Here is a 20,610-nt window from a genome sequence, read left to right as displayed (position 1 = left end):
TCCCCCACCCAGTCAGGTGCTCTATGTGGGCGTAAAGTGCAGTACCAGCTCATCAGAAAGGTAAATTGCTGGAAAACCCGGCTGCGATGTATACATCTACTTTGGAGCACTCTTCTCCCTTGCACTCTTGAATCGGTCATTCGCAATGTATTCTTCCAGCAAGCTGAATAACGAGGTAGGTGTGAGAAGGTGTACCAGCTGTCTTTGAGCTATCAGCGGCCACTAGGTGTCCCTCTTGTGATTTCCCGGGGATCCCGATTGTACAGGAATTCGTCGGTTCAGTAGCACGGGGGAGGGGATGGCCTGTGCTTGGAAGTGACAAACAGTCTGGTGGAATCATGAGTGTTTTTTCAAGTTCTGATTCATATTCGCTGTAGAATAAAATATGCTTTCAGCCCCCATGAGCTTTGTCACTAGGAGAGCAGTGTAGGAACTTTTGCTGTATGGCTGTGGGTTCCCTGGTGGTCTAGTGGTTAGGATTCGGCGCTCTCACCGCCGCGGCCCGGGTTCGATTCCCGGTCAGGGAACAGTCCTTCTTCTGCCCTTGAATGCTTTTCCTTCCCGCAGGTCAGGGCTTCTCAAAATGAATTTGCTTTTCTGACAAACAGTTTGCCTAGCATCCCGCAATCTGGCTCCTAATTTGATTTTCGCAAGGTTCCCTTTGAGTTGCTTTCCTCGGCGGGAGGAAAATCTCTTGTGCAAGGCTCTTGAGGAAGTGAGATTCTGTATTCCGAGGTGCGCTTCTTTTCGTAGGCTTCTGACCACATGGTGTGCGGCAGGAAGTCATCTTTGACAGGGCCGCAGGCTTTGTCTCCAAATGGCATCCCGGACCCACTGCAACCCACCTTTTTGCTGAAACGGAAGTCTGGTTCAGGGTAAGAAAAAGCTGAGCTGCACGTACCGAAAGCAGCAGAGCCCAGCGGCGGAGAGGGTGTGGCCAGGGCTGTCTGATTTGCATAGTGACCAGTGGCATCTTGGGAATGTACAGGCTTTGGAGCCTAACGGGTGCTGCAGGGGTCTGCCTGGCCGGAGAAATGCCTGTCTGGCGCTCCCCTCAGGACACACGTGTCTTCCGTTCGAGCATGGAGGGTGAGGGACATGGGTCACCCTCATATACAGGGGTGTGGGCATGGGCAGGATGGGGCGTGGGGGACCCGTCAGGGCATTGCCCGTTTGGAAGCCCGTTCGGAAGGCAAGAGGAGGCGGAGGCGGAGGCGGGAATCTCTGCTCAATTTTTTCCCGAGGCCTGGGGACAAGCCTTTGCACATTTGATCCAGCCGGGCCTGCATCAGCAGATCCTGCTCCGATGGCAAGGGAGAGCCTGCAGGTGTAAATCAAAGAAAGGGGAGAAATCCGCAAGAGGCGGGTTAACAAATTCCAGTGGCAGGCCCATGTTCCCCAGGAAGCAAGTACTTCCTCCTGCTACCTTCAGTGGGAAAAGACATAGGAGGTGTATTTCTCTAAGCAGGGGCTCTGCGTAGGTGGCACTGCATTGCTTTGGCAAACATCCATGCTAAGTGCAGAGTAGCAGCAGACCCCACAGCTGAGACGTGAATTGGGACTGTTAAGGAAGGGCACTGGGAGGGTGAGGAGGGCAGAGGAAAATGCTTTACAAAAGCATCTGCAAGTTCCTACACACCCACTGAAAACCCATACCAGGGATGGGGCTCGAACCCATGCGGACAACTGTCCATTGGATCTTAAGTCCAACGCCTTAACCACTCGGCCACCCTGGTGAGACCCTAGGTCCTGCCTTACTCAGCTCCCTTTTCATGCTGGCTGCTCCAGCGCAGGCTGTCCAGCAAGAGGTGATTGCAGAGTAAAAAGGCTTTTGCAGGAGGATAAAGGTAATTGCTTATGACAAACACACTGTGTGACACCTAACTTTTCCCCACTCGTACTTTATGGGCAATCTATACAGTGGAGTTAGCTTAGTCACAATAAGGAAGTGAGCAAGGGAGGCTCACAAGAGCATCTCCTCCCTGGTGGTCTAGTGGCTAGGATTCGGCGCTTTCACCGCCGCGGCCCGGGTTCGATTCCCGGTCAGGGAAGATCCCTCTAAGACGTAGACGTGCGTAATTTGTCCACGCAGCTCAGCTTTTTTTAATCGAAGGTCCTTAAAAAGGCACCCCGACCTATAGACGAAAGCAGAGGAAAGGGGCTGGGTCCCCTGTGTCCCAGGTTGCTTTGCTCCCATTGCCCTCAGCCACCTTCATGCGCACGCAGTCCCCCACCCAGTCAGGTGCTCTATGTGGGCGTAAAGTGCAGTACCAGCTCATCAGAAAGGTAAATTGCTGGAAAACCCGGCTGCGATGTATACATCTACTTTGGAGCACTCTTCTCCCTTGCACTCTTGAATCGGTCATTCGCAATGTATTCTTCCAGCAAGCTGAATAACGAGGTAGGTGTGAGAAGGTGTACCAGCTGTCTTTGAGCTATCAGCGGCCACTAGGTGTCCCTCTTGTGATTTCCCGGGGATCCCGATTGTACAGGAATTCGTCGGTTCAGTAGCACGGGGGAGGGGATGGCCTGTGCTTGGAAGTGACAAACAGTCTGGTGGAATCATGAGTGTTTTTTCAAGTTCTGATTCATATTCGCTGTAGAATAAAATATGCTTTCAGCCCCCATGAGCTTTGTCACTAGGAGAGCAGTGTAGGAACTTTTGCTGTTTGGCTGTGGGTTCCCTGGTGGTCTAGTGGTTAGGATTCGGCGCTCTCACCGCCGCGGCCCGGGTTCGATTCCCGGTCAGGGAACAGTCCTTCTTCTGCCCTTGAATGCTTTTCCTTCCCGCAGGTCAGGGCTTCTCAAAATGAATTTGCTTTTCTGACAAACAGTTTGCCTAGCATCCCGCAATCTGGCTCCTAATTTGATTTTCGCAAGGTTCCCTTTGAGTTGCTTTCCTCGGCGGGAGGAAAATCTCTTGTGCAAGGCTCTTGAGGAAGTGAGATTCTGTATTCCGAGGTGCGCTTCTTTTCGTAGGCTTCTGACCACATGGTGTGCGGCAGGAAGTCATCTTTGACAGGGACGCAGGCTTTGTCTCCAAATGGCATCCCGGACCCACTGCAACCCACCTTTTTGCTGAAACGGAAGTCTGGTTCAGGGTAAGAAAAAGCTGAGCTGCACGTACCGAAAGCAGCAGAGCCCAGCGGCGGAGAGGGTGTGGCCAGGGCTGTCTGATTTGCATAGTGACCAGTGGCATCTTGGGAATGTACAGGCTTTGGAGCCTAACGGGTGCTGCAGGGGTCTGCCTGGCCGGAGAAATGCCTGTCTGGCGCTCCCCTCAGGACACACGTGTCTTCCGTTCGAGCATGGAGGGTGAGGGACATGGGTCACCCTCATATACAGGGGTGTGGGCATAGGCAGGATGGGGCGTGGGGGACCCGTCAGGGCATTGCCCGTTTGGAAGCCCGTTCGGAAGGCAAGAGGAGGCGGAGGCGGAGGCGGGAATCTCTGCTCAATTTTTTCCCGAGGCCTGGGGACAAGCCTTTGCACATTTGATCCAGCCGGGCCTGCATCAGCAGATCCTGCTCCGATGGCAAGGGAGAGCCTGCAGGTGTAAATCAAAGAAAGGGGAGAAATCCGCAAGAGGCGGGTTAACAAATTCCAGTGGCAGGCCCATGTTCCCCAGGAAGCAAGTACTTCCTCCTGCTCCCTTCAGTGGGAAAAGACATAGGAGGTGTATTTCTCTAAGCAGGGGCTCTGCGTAGGTGGCACTGCATTGCTTTGGGAAGCATCCATGCTAAGTGCAGAGTAGCAGCAGACCCCACAGCTGAGACGTGAATTGGGACTGTTAAGGAAGGGCACTGGGAGGGTGAGGAGGGCAGAGGAAAATGCTTTAAAAAAGCATCTGCAAGTTCCTACACACCCGCTGAAAACCCATACCAGGGATGGGGCTCGAACCCATGCGGACAACTGTCCATTGGATCTTAAGTCCAACGCCTTAACCACTCTGCCACCCTGGTGAGACCCTAGGCCCTGCCTTACTCAGCTCCCTTTTCATGCTGGCTGCTCCAGCGCAGGCTGTCCAGCAAGAGGTGATTGCAGAGTAAAAAGGCTTTTGCAGGAGGATAAAGGTAATTGCTTATGACAAACACACTGTGTGACACCTAACTTTTCCCCACTCGTACTTTATGGGCAATCTATACAGTGGAGTTAGCTTAGTCACAATAAGGAAGTGAGCAAGGCAGGCTCACAAGAGCATCTCCTCCCTGGTGGTCTAGTGGCTAGGATTCGGCGCTTTCACCGCCGCGGCCCGGGTTCGATTCCCGGTCAGGTAAGATCCCTCTAAGACGTAGACGTGCGTAATTTGTCCACGCAGCTCAGCTTTTTTTAATCGAAGGTCCTTAAAAAGGCACCCCGACCTATAGACGAAAGCAGAGGAAAGGGGCTGGGTCCCCTGTGTCCCAGGTTGCTTTGCTCCCATTGCCCTCAGCCACCTTCATGCGCACGCAGTCCCCCACCCAGTCAGGTGCTCTATGTGGGCGTAAAGTGCAGTACCAGCTCATCAGAAAGGTAAATTGCTGGAAAACCCGGCTGCGATGTATACATCTACTTTGGAGCACTCTTCTCCCTTGCACTCTTGAATCGGTCATTCGCAATGTATTCTTCCAGCAAGCTGAATAACGAGGTAGGTGTGAGAAGGTGTACCAGCTGTCTTTGAGCTATCAGCGGCCACTAGGTGTCCCTCTTGTGATTTCCCGGGGATCCCGATTGTACAGGAATTCGTCGGTTCAGTAGCACGGGGGAGGGGATGGCCTGTGCTTGGAAGTGACAAACAGTCTGGTGGAATCATGAGTGTTTTTTCAAGTTCTGATTCATATTCGCTGTAGAATAAAATATGCTTTCAGCCCCCATGAGCTTTGTCACTAGGAGAGCAGTGTAGGAACTTTTGCTGTATGGCTCTGGGTTCCCTGGTGGTCTAGTGGTTAGGATTCTGCGCTCTCACCGCCGCGGCCCGGGTTCGATTCCCGGTCAGGGAACAGTCCTTCTTCTGCCCTTGAATGCTTTTCCTTCCCGCAGGTCAGGGCTTCTCAAAATGAATTTGCTTTTCTGACAAACAGTTTGCCTAGCATCCCGCAATCTGGCTCCTAATTTGATTTTCGCAAGGTTCCCTTTGAGTTGCTTTCCTCGGCGGGAGGAAAATCTCTTGTGCAAGGCTCTTGAGGAAGTGAGATTCTGTATTCCGAGGTGCGCTTCTTTTCGTAGGCTTCTGACCACATGGTGTGCGGCAGGAAGTCATCTTTGACAGGGCCGCAGGCTTTGTCTCCAAATGGCATCCCGGACCCACTGCAACCCACCTTTTTGCTGAAACGGAAGTCTGGTTCAGGGTAAGAAAAAGCTGAGCTGCACGTACCGAAAGCAGCAGATCCCAGCGGCGGAGAGGGTGTGGCCAGGGCTGTCTGATTTGCATAGTGACCAGTGGCATCTTGGGAATGTACAGGCTTTGGAGCCTAACGGGTGCTGCAGGGGTCTGCCTGGCCGGAGAAATGCCTGTCTGGCGCTCCCCTCAGGACACACGTGTCTTCCGTTCGAGCATGGAGGGTGAGGGACATGGGTCACCCTCATATACAGGGGTGTGGGCATGGGCAGGATGGGGCGTGGGGGACCCGTCAGGGCATTGCCCGTTTGGAAGCCCGTTCGGAAGGCAAGAGGAGGCGGAGGCGGAGGCGGAGGCGGGAATCTCTGCTCAATTTTTTCCCGAGGCCTGGGGACAAGCCTTTGCACATTTGATCCAGCCGGGCCTGCATCAGCAGATCCTGCTCCGATGGCAAGGGAGAGCCTGCAGGTGTAAATCAAAGAAAGGGGAGAAATCCGCAAGAGGCGGGTTAACAAATTCCAGTGGCAGGCCCATGTTCCCCAGGAAGCAAGTACTTCCTCCTGCTCCCTTCAGTGGGAAAAGACATAGGAGGTGTATTTCTCTAAGCAGGGGCTCTGCGTAGGTGGCACTGCATTGCTTTGGGAAGCATCCATGCTAAGTGCAGAGTAGCAGCAGACCCCACAGCTGAGACGTGAATTGGGACTGTTAAGGAAGGGCACTGGGAGGGTGAGGAGGGCAGAGGAAAATGCTTTAAAAAAGCATCTGCAAGTTCCTACACACCCGCTGAAAACCCATACCAGTGATGGGGCTCGAACCCATGCGGACAACTGTCCATTGGATCTTAAGTCCAACGCCTTAACCACTCGGCCACCCTGGTGAGACCCTAGGCCCTGCCTTACTCAGCTCCCTTTTCATGCTGGCTGCTCCAGCGCAGGCTGTCCAGCAAGAGGTGATTGCAGAGTAAAAAGGCTTTTGCAGGAGGATAAAGGTAATTGCTTATGACAAACACACTGTGTGACACCTAACTTTTCCCCACTCGTACTTTATGGGCAATCTATACAGTGGAGTTAGCTTAGTCACAATAAGGAAGTGAGCAAGGCAGGCTCACAAGAGCATCTCCTCCCTGGTGGTCTAGTGGCTAGGATTCGGCGCTTTCACCGCCGCGGCCCGGGTTCGATTCCCGGTCAGGGAAGATCCCTCTAAGACGTAGACGTGTGTAATTTGTCCACGCAGCTCAGCTTTTTTTAATCGAAGGTCCTTAAAAAGGCACCCCGACCTATAGACGAAAGCAGAGGAAAGGGGCTGGGTCCCCTGTGTCCCAGGTTGCTTTGCTCCCATTGCCCTCAGCCACCTTCATGCGCACGCAGTCCCCCACCCAGTCAGGTGCTCTATGTGGGCGTAAAGTGCAGTACCAGCTCATCAGAAAGGTAAATTGCTGGAAAACCCGGCTGCGATGTATACATCTACTTTGGAGCACTCTTCTCCCTTGCACTCTTGAATCGGTCATTCGCAATGTATTCTTCCAGCAAGCTGAATAACGAGGTAGGTGTGAGAAGGTGTACCAGCTGTCTTTGAGCTATCAGCGGCCACTAGGTGTCCCTCTTGTGATTTCCCGGGGATCCCGATTGTACAGGAATTCGTCGGTTCAGTAGCACGGGGGAGGGGATGGCCTGTGCTTGGAAGTGACAAACAGTCTGGTGGAATCATGAGTGTTTTTTCAAGTTCTGATTCATATTCGCTGTAGAATAAAATATGCTTTCAGCCCCCATGAGCTTTGTCACTAGGAGAGCAGTGTAGGAACTTTTGCTGTATGGCTGTGGGTTCCCTGGTGGTCTAGTGGTTAGGATTCGGCGCTCTCACCGCCGCGGCCCGGGTTCGATTCCCGGTCAGGGAACAGTCCTTCTTCTGCCCTTGAATGCTTTTCCTTCCCGCAGGTCAGGGCTTCTCAAAATGAATTTGCTTTTCTGACAAACAGTTTGCCTAGCATCCCGCAATCTGGCTCCTAATTTGATTTTCGCAAGGTTCCCTTTGAGTTGCTTTCCTCGGCGGGAGGAAAATCTCTTGTGCAAGGCTCTTGAGGAAGTGAGATTCTGTATTCCGAGGTGCGCTTCTTTTCGTAGGCTTCTGACCACATGGTGTGCGGCAGGAAGTCATCTTTGACAGGGCCGCAGGCTTTGTCTCCAAATGGCATCCCGGACCCACTGCAACCCACCTTTTTGCTGAAACGGAAGTCTGGTTCAGGGTAAGAAAAAGCTGAGCTGCACGTACCGAAAGCAGCAGAGCCCAGCGGCGGAGAGGGTGTGGCCAGGGCTGTCTGATTTGCATAGTGACCAGTGGCATCTTGGGAATGTACAGGCTTTGGAGCCTAACGGGTGCTGCAGGGGTCTGCCTGGCCGGAGAAATGCCTGTCTGGCGCTCCCCTCAGGACACACGTGTCTTCCGTTCGAGCATGGAGGGTGAGGGACATGGGTCACCCTCATATACAGGGGTGTGGGCATGGGCAGGATGGGGCGTGGGGGACCCGTCAGGGCATTGCCCGTTTGGAAGCCCGTTCGGAAGGCAAGAGGAGGCGGAGGCGGAGGCGGGAATCTCTGCTCAATTTTTTCCCGAGGCCTGGGGACAAGCCTTTGCACATTTGATCCAGCCGGGCCTGCATCAGCAGATCCTGCTCCGATGGCAAGGGAGAGCCTGCAGGTGTAAATCAAAGAAAGGGGAGAAATCCGCAAGAGGCGGGTTAACAAATTCCAGTGGCAGGCCCATGTTCCCCAGGAAGCAAGTACTTCCTCCTGCTCCCTTCAGTGGGAAAAGACATAGGAGGTGTATTTCTCTAAGCAGGGGCTCTGCGTAGGTGGCACTGCATTGCTTTGGCAAACATCCATGCTAAGTGCAGAGTAGCAGCAGACCCCACAGCTGAGACGTGAATTGGGACTGTTAAGGAAGGGCACTGGGAGGGTGAGGAGGGCAGAGGAAAATGCTTTACAAAAGCATCTGCAAGTTCCTACACACCCGCTGAAAACCCATACCAGGGATGGGGCTCGAACCCATGCGGACAACTGTCCATTGGATCTTAAGTCCAACGCCTTAACCACTCGGCCACCCTGGTGAGACCCTAGGCCCTGCCTTACTCAGCTCCCTTTTCATGCTGGCTGCTCCAGCGCAGGCTGTCCAGCAAGAGGTGATTGCAGAGTAAAAAGGCTTTTGCAGGAGGATAAAGGTAATTGCTTATGACAAACACACTGTGTGACACCTAACTTTTCCCCACTCGTACTTTATGGGCAATCTATACAGTGGAGTTAGCTTAGTCACAATAAGGAAGTGAGCAAGGCAGGCTCACAAGAGCATCTCCTCCCTGGTGGTCTAGTGGCTAGGATTCGGCGCTTTCACCGCCGCGGCCCGGGTTCGATTCCCGGTCAGGGAAGATCCCTCTAAGACGTAGACGTGTGTAATTTGTCCACGCAGCTCAGCTTTTTTTAATCGAAGGTCCTTAAAAAGGCACCCCGACCTATAGACGAAAGCAGAGGAAAGGGGCTGGGTCCCCTGTGTCCCAGGTTGCTTTGCTCCCATTGCCCTCAGCCACCTTCATGCGCACGCAGTCCCCCACCCAGTCAGGTGCTCTATGTGGGCGTAAAGTGCAGTACCAGCTCATCAGAAAGGTAAATTGCTGGAAAACCCGGCTGCGATGTATACATCTACTTTGGAGCACTCTTCTCCCTTGCACTCTTGAATCGGTCATTCGCAATGTATTCTTCCAGCAAGCTGAATAACGAGGTAGGTGTGAGAAGGTGTACCAGCTGTCTTTGAGCTATCAGCGGCCACTAGGTGTCCCTCTTGTGATTTCCCGGGGATCCCGATTGTACAGGAATTCGTCGGTTCAGTAGCACGGGGGAGGGGATGGCCTGTGCTTGGAAGTGACAAACAGTCTGGTGGAATCATGAGTGTTTTTTCAAGTTCTGATTCATATTCGCTGTAGAATAAAATATGCTTTCAGCCCCCATGAGCTTTGTCACTAGGAGAGCAGTGTAGGAACTTTTGCTGTATGGCTGTGGGTTCCCTGGTGGTCTAGTGGTTAGGATTCGGCGCTCTCACCGCCGCGGCCCGGGTTCGATTCCCGGTCAGGGAACAGTCCTTCTTCTGCCCTTGAATGCTTTTCCTTCCCGCAGGTCAGGGCTTCTCAAAATGAATTTGCTTTTCTGACAAACAGTTTGCCTAGCATCCCGCAATCTGGCTCCTAATTTGATTTTCGCAAGGTTCCCTTTGAGTTGCTTTCCTCGGCGGGAGGAAAATCTCTTGTGCAAGGCTCTTGAGGAAGTGAGATTCTGTATTCCGAGGTGCGCTTCTTTTCGTAGGCTTCTGACCACATGGTGTGCGGCAGGAAGTCATCTTTGACAGGGCCGCAGGCTTTGTCTCCAAATGGCATCCCGGACCCACTGCAACCCACCTTTTTGCTGAAACGGAAGTCTGGTTCAGGGTAAGAAAAAGCTGAGCTGCACGTACCGAAAGCAGCAGATCCCAGCGGCGGAGAGGGTGTGGCCAGGGCTGTCTGATTTGCATAGTGACCAGTGGCATCTTGGGAATGTACAGGCTTTGGAGCCTAACGGGTGCTGCAGGGGTCTGCCTGGCCGGAGAAATGCCTGTCTGGCGCTCCCCTCAGGACACACGTGTCTTCCGTTCGAGCATGGAGGGTGAGGGACATGGGTCACCCTCATATACAGGGGTGTGGGCATGGGCAGGATGGGGCGTGGGGGACCCGTCAGGGCATTGCCCGTTTGGAAGCCCGTTCGGAAGGCAAGAGGAGGCGGAGGCGGAGGCGGAGGCGGGAATCTCTGCTCAATTTTTTCCCGAGGCCTGGGGACAAGCCTTTGCACATTTGATCCAGCCGGGCCTGCATCAGCAGATCCTGCTCCGATGGCAAGGGAGAGCCTGCAGGTGTAAATCAAAGAAAGGGGAGAAATCCGCAAGAGGCGGGTTAACAAATTCCAGTGGCAGGCCCATGTTCCCCAGGAAGCAAGTACTTCCTCCTGCTCCCTTCAGTGGGAAAAGACATAGGAGGTGTATTTCTCTAAGCAGGGGCTCTGCGTAGGTGGCACTGCATTGCTTTGGCAAACATCCATGCTAAGTGCAGAGTAGCAGCAGACCCCACAGCTGAGACGTGAATTGGGACTGTTAAGGAAGGGCACTGGGAGGGTGAGGAGGGCAGAGGAAAATGCTTTACAAAAGCATCTGCAAGTTCCTACACACCCGCTGAAAACCCATACCAGGGATGGGGCTCGAACCCATGCGGACAACTGTCCATTGGATCTTAAGTCCAACGCCTTAACCACTCGGCCACCCTGGTGAGACCCTAGGCCCTGCCTTACTCAGCTCCCTTTTCATGCTGGCTGCTCCAGCGCAGGCTGTCCAGCAAGAGGTGATTGCAGAGTAAAAAGGCTTTTGCAGGAGGATAAAGGTAATTGCTTATGACAAACACACTGTGTGACACCTAACTTTTCCCCACTCGTACTTTATGGGCAATCTATACAGTGGAGTTAGCTTAGTCACAATAAGGAAGTGAGCAAGGCAGGCTCACAAGAGCATCTCCTCCCTGGTGGTCTAGTGGCTAGGATTCGGCGCTTTCACCGCCGCGGCCCGGGTTCGATTCCCGGTCAGGGAAGATCCCTCTAAGACGTAGACGTGTGTAATTTGTCCACGCAGCTCAGCTTTTTTTAATCGAAGGTCCTTAAAAAGGCACCCCGACCTATAGACGAAAGCAGAGGAAAGGGGCTGGGTCCCCTGTGTCCCAGGTTGCTTTGCTCCCATTGCCCTCAGCCACCTTCATGCGCACGCAGTCCCCCACCCAGTCAGGTGCTCTATGTGGGCGTAAAGTGCAGTACCAGCTCATCAGAAAGGTAAATTGCTGGAAAACCCGGCTGCGATGTATACATCTACTTTGGAGCACTCTTCTCCCTTGCACTCTTGAATCGGTCATTCGCAATGTATTCTTCCAGCAAGCTGAATAACGAGGTAGGTGTGAGAAGGTGTACCAGCTGTCTTTGAGCTATCAGCGGCCACTAGGTGTCCCTCTTGTGATTTCCCGGGGATCCCGATTGTACAGGAATTCGTCGGTTCAGTAGCACGGGGGAGGGGATGGCCTGTGCTTGGAAGTGACAAACAGTCTGGTGGAATCATGAGTGTTTTTTCAAGTTCTGATTCATATTCGCTGTAGAATAAAATATGCTTTCAGCCCCCATGAGCTTTGTCACTAGGAGAGCAGTGTAGGAACTTTTGCTGTATGGCTGTGGGTTCCCTGGTGGTCTAGTGGTTAGGATTCGGCGCTCTCACCGCCGCGGCCCGGGTTCGATTCCCGGTCAGGGAACAGTCCTTCTTCTGCCCTTGAATGCTTTTCCTTCCCGCAGGTCAGGGCTTCTCAAAATGAATTTGCTTTTCTGACAAACAGTTTGCCTAGCATCCCGCAATCTGGCTCCTAATTTGATTTTCGCAAGGTTCCCTTTGAGTTGCTTTCCTCGGCGGGAGGAAAATCTCTTGTGCAAGGCTCTTGAGGAAGTGAGATTCTGTATTCCGAGGTGCGCTTCTTTTCGTAGGCTTCTGACCACATGGTGTGCGGCAGGAAGTCATCTTTGACAGGGCCGCAGGCTTTGTCTCCAAATGGCATCCCGGACCCACTGCAACCCACCTTTTTGCTGAAACGGAAGTCTGGTTCAGGGTAAGAAAAAGCTGAGCTGCACGTACCGAAAGCAGCAGAGCCCAGCGGCGGAGAGGGTGTGGCCAGGGCTGTCTGATTTGCATAGTGACCAGTGGCATCTTGGGAATGTACAGGCTTTGGAGCCTAACGGGTGCTGCAGGGGTCTGCCTGGCCGGAGAAATGCCTGTCTGGCGCTCCCCTCAGGACACACGTGTCTTCCGTTCGAGCATGGAGGGTGAGGGACATGGGTCACCCTCATATACAGGGGTGTGGGCATGGGCAGGATGGGGCGTGGGGGACCCGTCAGGGCATTGCCCGTTTGGAAGCCCGTTCGGAAGGCAAGAGGAGGCGGAGGCGGAGGCGGGAATCTCTGCTCAATTTTTTCCCGAGGCCTGGGGACAAGCCTTTGCACATTTGATCCAGCCGGGCCTGCATCAGCAGATCCTGCTCCGATGGCAAGGGAGAGCCTGCAGGTGTAAATCAAAGAAAGGGGAGAAATCCGCAAGAGGCGGGTTAACAAATTCCAGTGGCAGGCCCATGTTCCCCAGGAAGCAAGTACTTCCTCCTGCTACCTTCAGTGGGAAAAGACATAGGAGGTGTATTTCTCTAAGCAGGGGCTCTGCGTAGGTGGCACTGCATTGCTTTGGCAAACATCCATGCTAAGTGCAGAGTAGCAGCAGACCCCACAGCTGAGACGTGAATTGGGACTGTTAAGGAAGGGCACTGGGAGGGTGAGGAGGGCAGAGGAAAATGCTTTACAAAAGCATCTGCAAGTTCCTACACACCCACTGAAAACCCATACCAGGGATGGGGCTCGAACCCATGCGGACAACTGTCCATTGGATCTTAAGTCCAACGCCTTAACCACTCGGCCACCCTGGTGAGACCCTAGGTCCTGCCTTACTCAGCTCCCTTTTCATGCTGGCTGCTCCAGCGCAGGCTGTCCAGCAAGAGGTGATTGCAGAGTAAAAAGGCTTTTGCAGGAGGATAAAGGTAATTGCTTATGACAAACACACTGTGTGACACCTAACTTTTCCCCACTCGTACTTTATGGGCAATCTATACAGTGGAGTTAGCTTAGTCACAATAAGGAAGTGAGCAAGGCAGGCTCACAAGAGCATCTCCTCCCTGGTGGTCTAGTGGCTAGGATTCGGCGCTTTCACCGCCGCGGCCCGGGTTCGATTCCCGGTCAGGGAAGATCCCTCTAAGACGTAGACGTGCGTAATTTGTCCACGCAGCTCAGCTTTTTTTAATCGAAGGTCCTTAAAAAGGCACCCCGACCTATAGACGAAAGCAGAGGAAAGGGGCTGGGTCCCCTGTGTCCCAGGTTGCTTTGCTCCCATTGCCCTCAGCCACCTTCATGCGCACGCAGTCCCCCACCCAGTCAGGTGCTCTATGTGGGCGTAAAGTGCAGTACCAGCTCATCAGAAAGGTAAATTGCTGGAAAACCCGGCTGCGATGTATACATCTACTTTGGAGCACTCTTCTCCCTTGCACTCTTGAATCGGTCATTCGCAATGTATTCTTCCAGCAAGCTGAATAACGAGGTAGGTGTGAGAAGGTGTACCAGCTGTCTTTGAGCTATCAGCGGCCACTAGGTGTCCCTCTTGTGATTTCCCGGGGATCCCGATTGTACAGGAATTCGTCGGTTCAGTAGCACGGGGGAGGGGATGGCCTGTGCTTGGAAGTGACAAACAGTCTGGTGGAATCATGAGTGTTTTTTCAAGTTCTGATTCATATTCGCTGTAGAATAAAATATGCTTTCAGCCCCCATGAGCTTTGTCACTAGGAGAGCAGTGTAGGAACTTTTGCTGTTTGGCTGTGGGTTCCCTGGTGGTCTAGTGGTTAGGATTCGGCGCTCTCACCGCCGCGGCCCGGGTTCGATTCCCGGTCAGGGAACAGTCCTTCTTCTGCCCTTGAATGCTTTTCCTTCCCGCAGGTCAGGGCTTCTCAAAATGAATTTGCTTTTCTGACAAACAGTTTGCCTAGCATCCCGCAATCTGGCTCCTAATTTGATTTTCGCAAGGTTCCCTTTGAGTTGCTTTCCTCGGCGGGAGGAAAATCTCTTGTGCAAGGCTCTTGAGGAAGTGAGATTCTGTATTCCGAGGTGCGCTTCTTTTCGTAGGCTTCTGACCACATGGTGTGCGGCAGGAAGTCATCTTTGACAGGGACGCAGGCTTTGTCTCCAAATGGCATCCCGGACCCACTGCAACCCACCTTTTTGCTGAAACGGAAGTCTGGTTCAGGGTAAGAAAAAGCTGAGCTGCACATACCGAAAGCAGCAGAGCCCAGCGGCGGAGAGGGTGTGGCCAGGGCTGTCTGATTTGCATAGTGACCAGTGGCATCTTGGGAATGTACAGGCTTTGGAGCCTAACGGGTGCTGCAGGGGTCTGCCTGGCCGGAGAAATGCCTGTCTGGCGCTCCCCTCAGGACACACGTGTCTTCCGTTCGAGCATGGAGGGTGAGGGACATGGGTCACCCTCATATACAGGGGTGTGGGCATGGGCAGGATGGGGCGTGGGGGACCCGTCAGGGCATTGCCCGTTTGGAAGCCCGTTCGGAAGGCAAGAGGAGGCGGAGGCGGAGGCGGGAATCTCTGCTCAATTTTTTCCCGAGGCCTGGGGACAAGCCTTTGCACATTTGATCCAGCCGGGCCTGCATCAGCAGATCCTGCTCCGATGGCAAGGGAGAGCCTGCAGGTGTAAATCAAAGAAAGGGGAGAAATCCGCAAGAGGCGGGTTAACAAATTCCAGTGGCAGGCCCATGTTCCCCAGGAAGCAAGTACTTCCTCCTGCTCCCTTCAGTGGGAAAAGACATAGGAGGTGTATTTCTCTAAGCAGGGGCTCTGCGTAGGTGGCACTGCATTGCTTTGGGAAGCATCCATGCTAAGTGCAGAGTAGCAGCAGACCCCACAGCTGAGACGTGAATTGGGACTGTTAAGGAAGGGCACTGGGAGGGTGAGGAGGGCAGAGGAAAATGCTTTAAAAAAGCATCTGCAAGTTCCTACACACCCGCTGAAAACCCATACCAGGGATGGGGCTTGAACCCATGCGGACAACTGTCCATTGGATCTTAAGTCCAACGCCTTAACCACTCGGCCACCCTGGTGAGACCCTAGGTCCTGCCTTACTCAGCTCCCTTTTCATGCTGGCTGCTCCAGCGCAGGCTGTCCAGCAAGAGGTGATTGCAGAGTAAAAAGGCTTTTGCAGGAGGATAAAGGTAATTGCTTATGACAAACACACTGTGTGACACCTAACTTTTCCCCACTCGTACTTTATGGGCAATCTATACAGTGGAGTTAGCTTAGTCACAATAAGGAAGTGAGCAAGGCAGGCTCACAAGAGCATCTCCTCCCTGGTGGTCTAGTGGCTAGGATTCGGCGCTTTCACCGCCGCGGCCCGGGTTCGATTCCCGGTCAGGGAAGATCCCTCTAAGACGTAGACGTGCGTAATTTGTCCACGCAGCTCAGCTTTTTTTAATCGAAGGTCCTTAAAAAGGCACCCCGACCTATAGACGAAAGCAGAGGAAAGGGGCTGGGTCCCCTGTGTCCCAGGTTGCTTTGCTCCCATTGCCCTCAGCCACCTTCATGCGCACGCAGTCCCCCACCCAGTCAGGTGCTCTATGTGGGCGTAAAGTGCAGTACCAGCTCATCAGAAAGGTAAATTGCTGGAAAACCCGGCTGCGATGTATACATCTACTTTGGAGCACTCTTCTCCCTTGCACTCTTGAATCGGTCATTCGCAATGTATTCTTCCAGCAAGCTGAATAACGAGGTAGGTGTGAGAAGGTGTACCAGCTGTCTTTGAGCTATCAGCGGCCACTAGGTGTCCCTCTTGTGATTTCCCGGGGATCCCGATTGTACAGGAATTCGTCGGTTCAGTAGCACGGGGGAGGGGATGGCCTGTGCTTGGAAGTGACAAACAGTCTGGTGGAATCATGAGTGTTTTTTCAAGTTCTGATTCATATTCGCTGTAGAATAAAATATGCTTTCAGCCCCCATGAGCTTTGTCACTAGGAGAGCAGTGTAGGAACTTTTGCTGTTTGGCTGTGGGTTCCCTGGTGGTCTAGTGGTTAGGATTCGGCGCTCTCACCGCCGCGGCCCGGGTTCGATTCCCGGTCAGGGAACAGTCCTTCTTCTGCCCTTGAATGCTTTTCCTTCCCGCAGGTCAGGGCTTCTCAAAATGAATTTGCTTTTCTGACAAACAGTTTGCCTAGCATCCCGCAATCTGGCTCCTAATTTGATTTTCGCAAGGTTCCCTTTGAGTTGCTTTCCTCGGCGGGAGGAAAATCTCTTGTGCAAGGCTCTTGAGGAAGTGAGATTCTGTATTCCGAGGTGCGCTTCTTTTCGTAGGCTTCTGACCACATGGTGTGCGGCAGGAAGTCATCTTTGACAGGGACGCAGGCTTTGTCTCCAAATGGCATCCCGGACCCACTGCAACCCACCTTTTTGCTGAAACGGAAGTCTGGTTCAGGGTAAGAAAAAGCTGAGCTGCACGTACCGAAAGCAGCAGAGCCCAGCGGCGGAGAGGGTGTGGCCAGGGCTGTCTGATTTGCATAGTGACCAGTGGCATCTTGGGAATGTACAGGCTTTGGAGCCTAACGGGTGCTGCAGGGGTCTGCCTGGCCGGAGAAATGCCTGTCTGGCGCTCCCCTCAGGACACACGTGTCTTCCGTTCGAGCATGGAGGGTGAGGGACATGGGTCACCCTCATATACAGGGGTGTGGGCATAGGCAGGATGGGGCGTGGGGGACCCGTCAGGGCATTGCCCGTTTGGAAGCCCGTTCGGAAGGCAAGAGGAGGCGGAGGCGGAGGCGGGAATCTCTGCTCAATTTTTTCCCGAGGCCTGGGGACAAGCCTTTGCACATTTGATCCAGCCGGGCCTGCATCAGCAGATCCTGCTCCGATGGCAAGGGAGAGCCTGCAGGTGTAAATCAAAGAAAGGGGAGAAATCCGCAAGAGGCGGGTTAACAAATTCCAGTGGCAGGCCCATGTTCCCCAGGAAGCAAGTACTTCCTCCTGCTCCCTTCAGTGGGAAAAGACATAGGAGGTGTATTTCTCTAAGCAGGGGCTCTGCGTAGGTGGCACTGCATTGCTTTGGGAAGCATCCATGCTAAGTGCAGAGTAGCAGCAGACCCCACAGCTGAGACGTGAATTGGGACTGTTAAGGAAGGGCACTGGGAGGGTGAGGAGGGCAGAGGAAAATGCTTTAAAAAAGCATCTGCAAGTTCCTACACACCCGCTGAAAACCCATACCAGGGATGGGGCTCGAACCCATGCGGACAACTGTCCATTGGATCTTAAGTCCAACGCCTTAACCACTCGGCCACCCTGGTGAGACCCTAGGCCCTGCCTTACTCAGCTCCCTTTTCATGCTGGCTGCTCCAGCGCAGGCTGTCCAGCAAGAGGTGATTGCAGAGTAAAAAGGCTTTTGCAGGAGGATAAAGGTAATTGCTTATGACAAACACACTGTGTGACACCTAACTTTTCCCCACTCGTACTTTATGGGCAATCTATACAGTGGAGTTAGCTTAGTCACAATAAGGAAGTGAGCAAGGCAGGCTCACAAGAGCATCTCCTCCCTGGTGGTCTAGTGGCTAGGATTCGGCGCTTTCACCGCCGCGGCCCGGGTTCGATTCCCGGTCAGGTAAGATCCCTCTAAGACGTAGACGTGCGTAATTTGTCCACGCAGCTCAGCTTTTTTTAATCGAAGGTCCTTAAAAAGGCACCCCGACCTATAGACGAAAGCAGAGGAAAGGGGCTGGGTCCCCTGTGTCCCAGGTTGCTTTGCTCCCATTGCCCTCAGCCACCTTCATGCGCACGCAGTCCCCCACCCAGTCAGGTGCTCTATGTGGGCGTAAAGCGCAGTACCAGCTCATCAGAAAGGTAAATTGCTGGAAAACCCGGCTGCGATGTATACATCTACTTTGGAGCACTCTTCTCCCTTGCACTCTTGAATCGGTCATTCGCAATGTATTCTTCCAGCAAGCTGAATAACGAGGTAGGTGTGAGAAGGTGTACCAGCTGTCTTTGAGCTATCAGCGGCCACTAGGTGTCCCTCTTGTGATTTCCCGGGGATCCCGATTGTACAGGAATTCGTCGGTTCAGTAGCACGGGGGAGGGGATGGCCTGTGCTTGGAAGTGACAAACAGTCTGGTGGAATCATGAGTGTTTTTTCAAGTTCTGATTCATATTCGCTGTAGAATAAAATATGCTTTCAGCCCCCATGAGCTTTGTCACTAGGAGAGCAGTGTAGGAACTTTTGCTGTATGGCTCTGGGTTCCCTGGTGGTCTAGTGGTTAGGATTCTGCGCTCTCACCGCCGCGGCCCGGGTTCGATTCCCGGTCAGGGAACAGTCCTTCTTCTGCCCTTGAATGCTTTTCCTTCCCGCAGGTCAGGGCTTCTCAAAATGAATTTGCTTTTCTGACAAACAGTTTGCCTAGCATCCCGCAATCTGGCTCCTAATTTGATTTTCGCAAGGTTCCCTTTGAGTTGCTTTCCTCGGCGGGAGGAAAATCTCTTGTGCAAGGCTCTTGAGGAAGTGAGATTCTGTATTCCGAGGTGCGCTTCTTTTCGTAGGCTTCTGACCACATGGTGTGCGGCAGGAAGTCATCTTTGACAGGGCCGCAGGCTTTGTCTCCAAATGGCATCCCGGACCCACTGCAACCCACCTTTTTGCTGAAACGGAAGTCTGGTTCAGGGTAAGAAAAAGCTGAGCTGCACGTACCGAAAGCAGCAGATCCCAGCGGCGGAGAGGGTGTGGCCAGGGCTGTCTGATTTGCATAGTGACCAGTGGCATCTTGGGAATGTACAGGCTTTGGAGCCTAACGGGTGCTGCAGGGGTCTGCCTGGCCGGAGAAATGCCTGTCTGGCGCTCCCCTCAGGACACACGTGTCTTCCGTTCGAGCATGGAGGGTGAGGGACATGGGTCACCCTCATATACAGGGGTGTGGGCATGGGCAGGATGGGGCGTGGGGGACCCGTCAGGGCATTGCCCGTTTGGAAGCCCGTTCGGAAGGCAAGAGGAGGCGGAGGCGGAGGCGGAGGCGGGAATCTCTGCTCAATTTTTTCCCGAGGCCTGGGGACAAGCCTTTGCACATTTGATCCAGCCGGGCCTGCATCAGCAGATCCTGCTCCGATGGCAAGGGAGAGCCTGCAGGTGTAAATCAAAGAAAGGGGAGAAATCCGCAAGAGGCGGGTTAACAAATTCCAGTGGCAGGCCCATGTTCCCCAGGAAGCAAGTACTTCCTCCTGCTCCCTTCAGTGGGAAAAGACATAGGAGGTGTATTTCTCTAAGCAGGGGCTCTGCGTAGGTGGCACTGCATTGCTTTGGGAAGCATCCATGCTAAGTGCAGAGTAGCAGCAGACCCCACAGCTGAGACGTGAATTGGGACTGTTAAGGAAGGGCACTGGGAGGGTGAGGAGGGCAGAGGAAAATGCTTTAAAAAAGCATCTGCAAGTTCCTACACACCCGCTGAAAACCCATACCAGTGATGGGGCTCGAACCCATGCGGACAACTGTCCATTGGATCTTAAGTCCAACGCCTTAACCACTCGGCCACCCTGGTGAGACCCTAGGCCCTGCCTTACTCAGCTCCCTTTTCATGCTGGCTGCTCCAGCGCAGGCTGTCCAGCAAGAGGTGATTGCAGAGTAAAAAGGCTTTTGCAGGAGGATAAAGGTAATTGCTTATGACAAACACACTGTGTGACACCTAACTTTTCCCCACTCGTACTTTATGGGCAATCTATACAGTGGAGTTAGCTTAGTCACAATAAGGAAGTGAGCAAGGCAGGCTCACAAGAGCATCTCCTCCCTGGTGGTCTAGTGGCTAGGATTCGGCGCTTTCACCGCCGCGGCCCGGGTTCGATTCCCGGTCAGGGAAGATCCCTCTAAGACGTAGACGTGTGTAATTTGTCCACGCAGCTCAGCTTTTTTTAATCGAAGGTCCTTAAAAAGGCACCCCGACCTATAGACGAAAGCAGAGGAAAGGGGCTGGGTCCCCTGTGTCCCAGGTTGCTTTGCTCCCATTGCCCTCAGCCACCTTCATGCGCACGCAGTCCCCCACCCAGTCAGGTGCTCTATGTGGGCGTAAAGTGCAGTACCAGCTCATCAGAAAGGTAAATTGCTGGAAAACCCGGCTGCGATGTATACATCTACTTTGGAGCACTCTTCTCCCTTGCACTCTTGAATCGGTCATTCGCAATGTATTCTTCCAGCAAGCTGAATAACGAGGTAGGTGTGAGAAGGTGTACCAGCTGTCTTTGAGCTATCAGCGGCCACTAGGTGTCCCTCTTGTGATTTCCCGGGGATCCCGATTGTACAGGAATTCGTCGGTTCAGTAGCACGGGGGAGGGGATGGCCTGTGCTTGGAAGTGACAAACAGTCTGGTGGAATCATGAGTGTTTTTTCAAGTTCTGATTCATATTCGCTGTAGAATAAAATATGCTTTCAGCCCCCATGAGCTTTGTCACTAGGAGAGCAGTGTAGGAACTTTTGCTGTATGGCTGTGGGTTCCCTGGTGGTCTAGTGGTTAGGATTCGGCGCTCTCACCGCCGCGGCCCGGGTTCGATTCCCGGTCAGGGAACAGTCCTTCTTCTGCCCTTGAATGCTTTTCC

The 20,610-nt window shown here is 53.4% G+C and overlaps 20 non-coding genes across 20 annotated transcripts; 15 read left to right on the top strand and 5 right to left on the bottom strand.

The window, feature by feature from the left end:
- The first annotated feature begins 455 nt into the window (after window positions 1-455).
- On the top strand, window positions 456-527 carry TRNAE-CUC (transfer RNA glutamic acid (anticodon CUC)). Its single transcript has one exon. It is a non-coding gene; the product is annotated as a tRNA-Glu (tRNA).
- A 1,126-nt stretch (window positions 528-1,653) lies between these two features.
- On the bottom strand, window positions 1,654-1,736 carry TRNAL-UAA (transfer RNA leucine (anticodon UAA)). Its single transcript has one exon. It is a non-coding gene; the product is annotated as a tRNA-Leu (tRNA).
- Window positions 1,737-1,979: 243 nt separating this feature from the next.
- TRNAE-UUC (transfer RNA glutamic acid (anticodon UUC)) lies at window positions 1,980-2,051 on the top strand. Its single transcript has one exon. It is a non-coding gene; the product is annotated as a tRNA-Glu (tRNA).
- A 630-nt stretch (window positions 2,052-2,681) lies between these two features.
- TRNAE-CUC (transfer RNA glutamic acid (anticodon CUC)) lies at window positions 2,682-2,753 on the top strand. The gene has a single exon. It is a non-coding gene; the product is annotated as a tRNA-Glu (tRNA).
- A 3,684-nt stretch (window positions 2,754-6,437) lies between these two features.
- Window positions 6,438-6,509, top strand: TRNAE-UUC (transfer RNA glutamic acid (anticodon UUC)). Its single transcript has one exon. It is a non-coding gene; the product is annotated as a tRNA-Glu (tRNA).
- Window positions 6,510-7,139: 630 nt separating this feature from the next.
- On the top strand, window positions 7,140-7,211 carry TRNAE-CUC (transfer RNA glutamic acid (anticodon CUC)). The gene has a single exon. It is a non-coding gene; the product is annotated as a tRNA-Glu (tRNA).
- A 1,126-nt stretch (window positions 7,212-8,337) lies between these two features.
- Window positions 8,338-8,420, bottom strand: TRNAL-UAA (transfer RNA leucine (anticodon UAA)). Its single transcript has one exon. It is a non-coding gene; the product is annotated as a tRNA-Leu (tRNA).
- A 243-nt stretch (window positions 8,421-8,663) lies between these two features.
- TRNAE-UUC (transfer RNA glutamic acid (anticodon UUC)) lies at window positions 8,664-8,735 on the top strand. Its single transcript has one exon. It is a non-coding gene; the product is annotated as a tRNA-Glu (tRNA).
- A 630-nt stretch (window positions 8,736-9,365) lies between these two features.
- TRNAE-CUC (transfer RNA glutamic acid (anticodon CUC)) lies at window positions 9,366-9,437 on the top strand. The gene has a single exon. It is a non-coding gene; the product is annotated as a tRNA-Glu (tRNA).
- A 1,132-nt stretch (window positions 9,438-10,569) lies between these two features.
- TRNAL-UAA (transfer RNA leucine (anticodon UAA)) lies at window positions 10,570-10,652 on the bottom strand. Its single transcript has one exon. It is a non-coding gene; the product is annotated as a tRNA-Leu (tRNA).
- A 243-nt stretch (window positions 10,653-10,895) lies between these two features.
- TRNAE-UUC (transfer RNA glutamic acid (anticodon UUC)) lies at window positions 10,896-10,967 on the top strand. The gene has a single exon. It is a non-coding gene; the product is annotated as a tRNA-Glu (tRNA).
- Window positions 10,968-11,597: 630 nt separating this feature from the next.
- Window positions 11,598-11,669, top strand: TRNAE-CUC (transfer RNA glutamic acid (anticodon CUC)). The gene has a single exon. It is a non-coding gene; the product is annotated as a tRNA-Glu (tRNA).
- Window positions 11,670-12,795: 1,126 nt separating this feature from the next.
- On the bottom strand, window positions 12,796-12,878 carry TRNAL-UAA (transfer RNA leucine (anticodon UAA)). Its single transcript has one exon. It is a non-coding gene; the product is annotated as a tRNA-Leu (tRNA).
- Window positions 12,879-13,121: 243 nt separating this feature from the next.
- On the top strand, window positions 13,122-13,193 carry TRNAE-UUC (transfer RNA glutamic acid (anticodon UUC)). Its single transcript has one exon. It is a non-coding gene; the product is annotated as a tRNA-Glu (tRNA).
- A 630-nt stretch (window positions 13,194-13,823) lies between these two features.
- On the top strand, window positions 13,824-13,895 carry TRNAE-CUC (transfer RNA glutamic acid (anticodon CUC)). Its single transcript has one exon. It is a non-coding gene; the product is annotated as a tRNA-Glu (tRNA).
- Window positions 13,896-15,347: 1,452 nt separating this feature from the next.
- Window positions 15,348-15,419, top strand: TRNAE-UUC (transfer RNA glutamic acid (anticodon UUC)). The gene has a single exon. It is a non-coding gene; the product is annotated as a tRNA-Glu (tRNA).
- A 630-nt stretch (window positions 15,420-16,049) lies between these two features.
- Window positions 16,050-16,121, top strand: TRNAE-CUC (transfer RNA glutamic acid (anticodon CUC)). Its single transcript has one exon. It is a non-coding gene; the product is annotated as a tRNA-Glu (tRNA).
- Window positions 16,122-17,247: 1,126 nt separating this feature from the next.
- On the bottom strand, window positions 17,248-17,330 carry TRNAL-UAA (transfer RNA leucine (anticodon UAA)). Its single transcript has one exon. It is a non-coding gene; the product is annotated as a tRNA-Leu (tRNA).
- Window positions 17,331-19,805: 2,475 nt separating this feature from the next.
- TRNAE-UUC (transfer RNA glutamic acid (anticodon UUC)) lies at window positions 19,806-19,877 on the top strand. The gene has a single exon. It is a non-coding gene; the product is annotated as a tRNA-Glu (tRNA).
- Window positions 19,878-20,507: 630 nt separating this feature from the next.
- Window positions 20,508-20,579, top strand: TRNAE-CUC (transfer RNA glutamic acid (anticodon CUC)). The gene has a single exon. It is a non-coding gene; the product is annotated as a tRNA-Glu (tRNA).
- The last annotated feature ends 31 nt before the right edge of the window (window positions 20,580-20,610 follow it).

The sequence above is a fragment of the Triturus cristatus genome, chromosome 5_2 (assembly GCF_964204655.1).
Source record: "Triturus cristatus chromosome 5_2, aTriCri1.1, whole genome shotgun sequence".
Taxonomy (NCBI): domain Eukaryota; kingdom Metazoa; phylum Chordata; class Amphibia; order Caudata; family Salamandridae; genus Triturus; species Triturus cristatus.
This window is presented reverse-complemented; position numbering and strand designations above follow the sequence as displayed.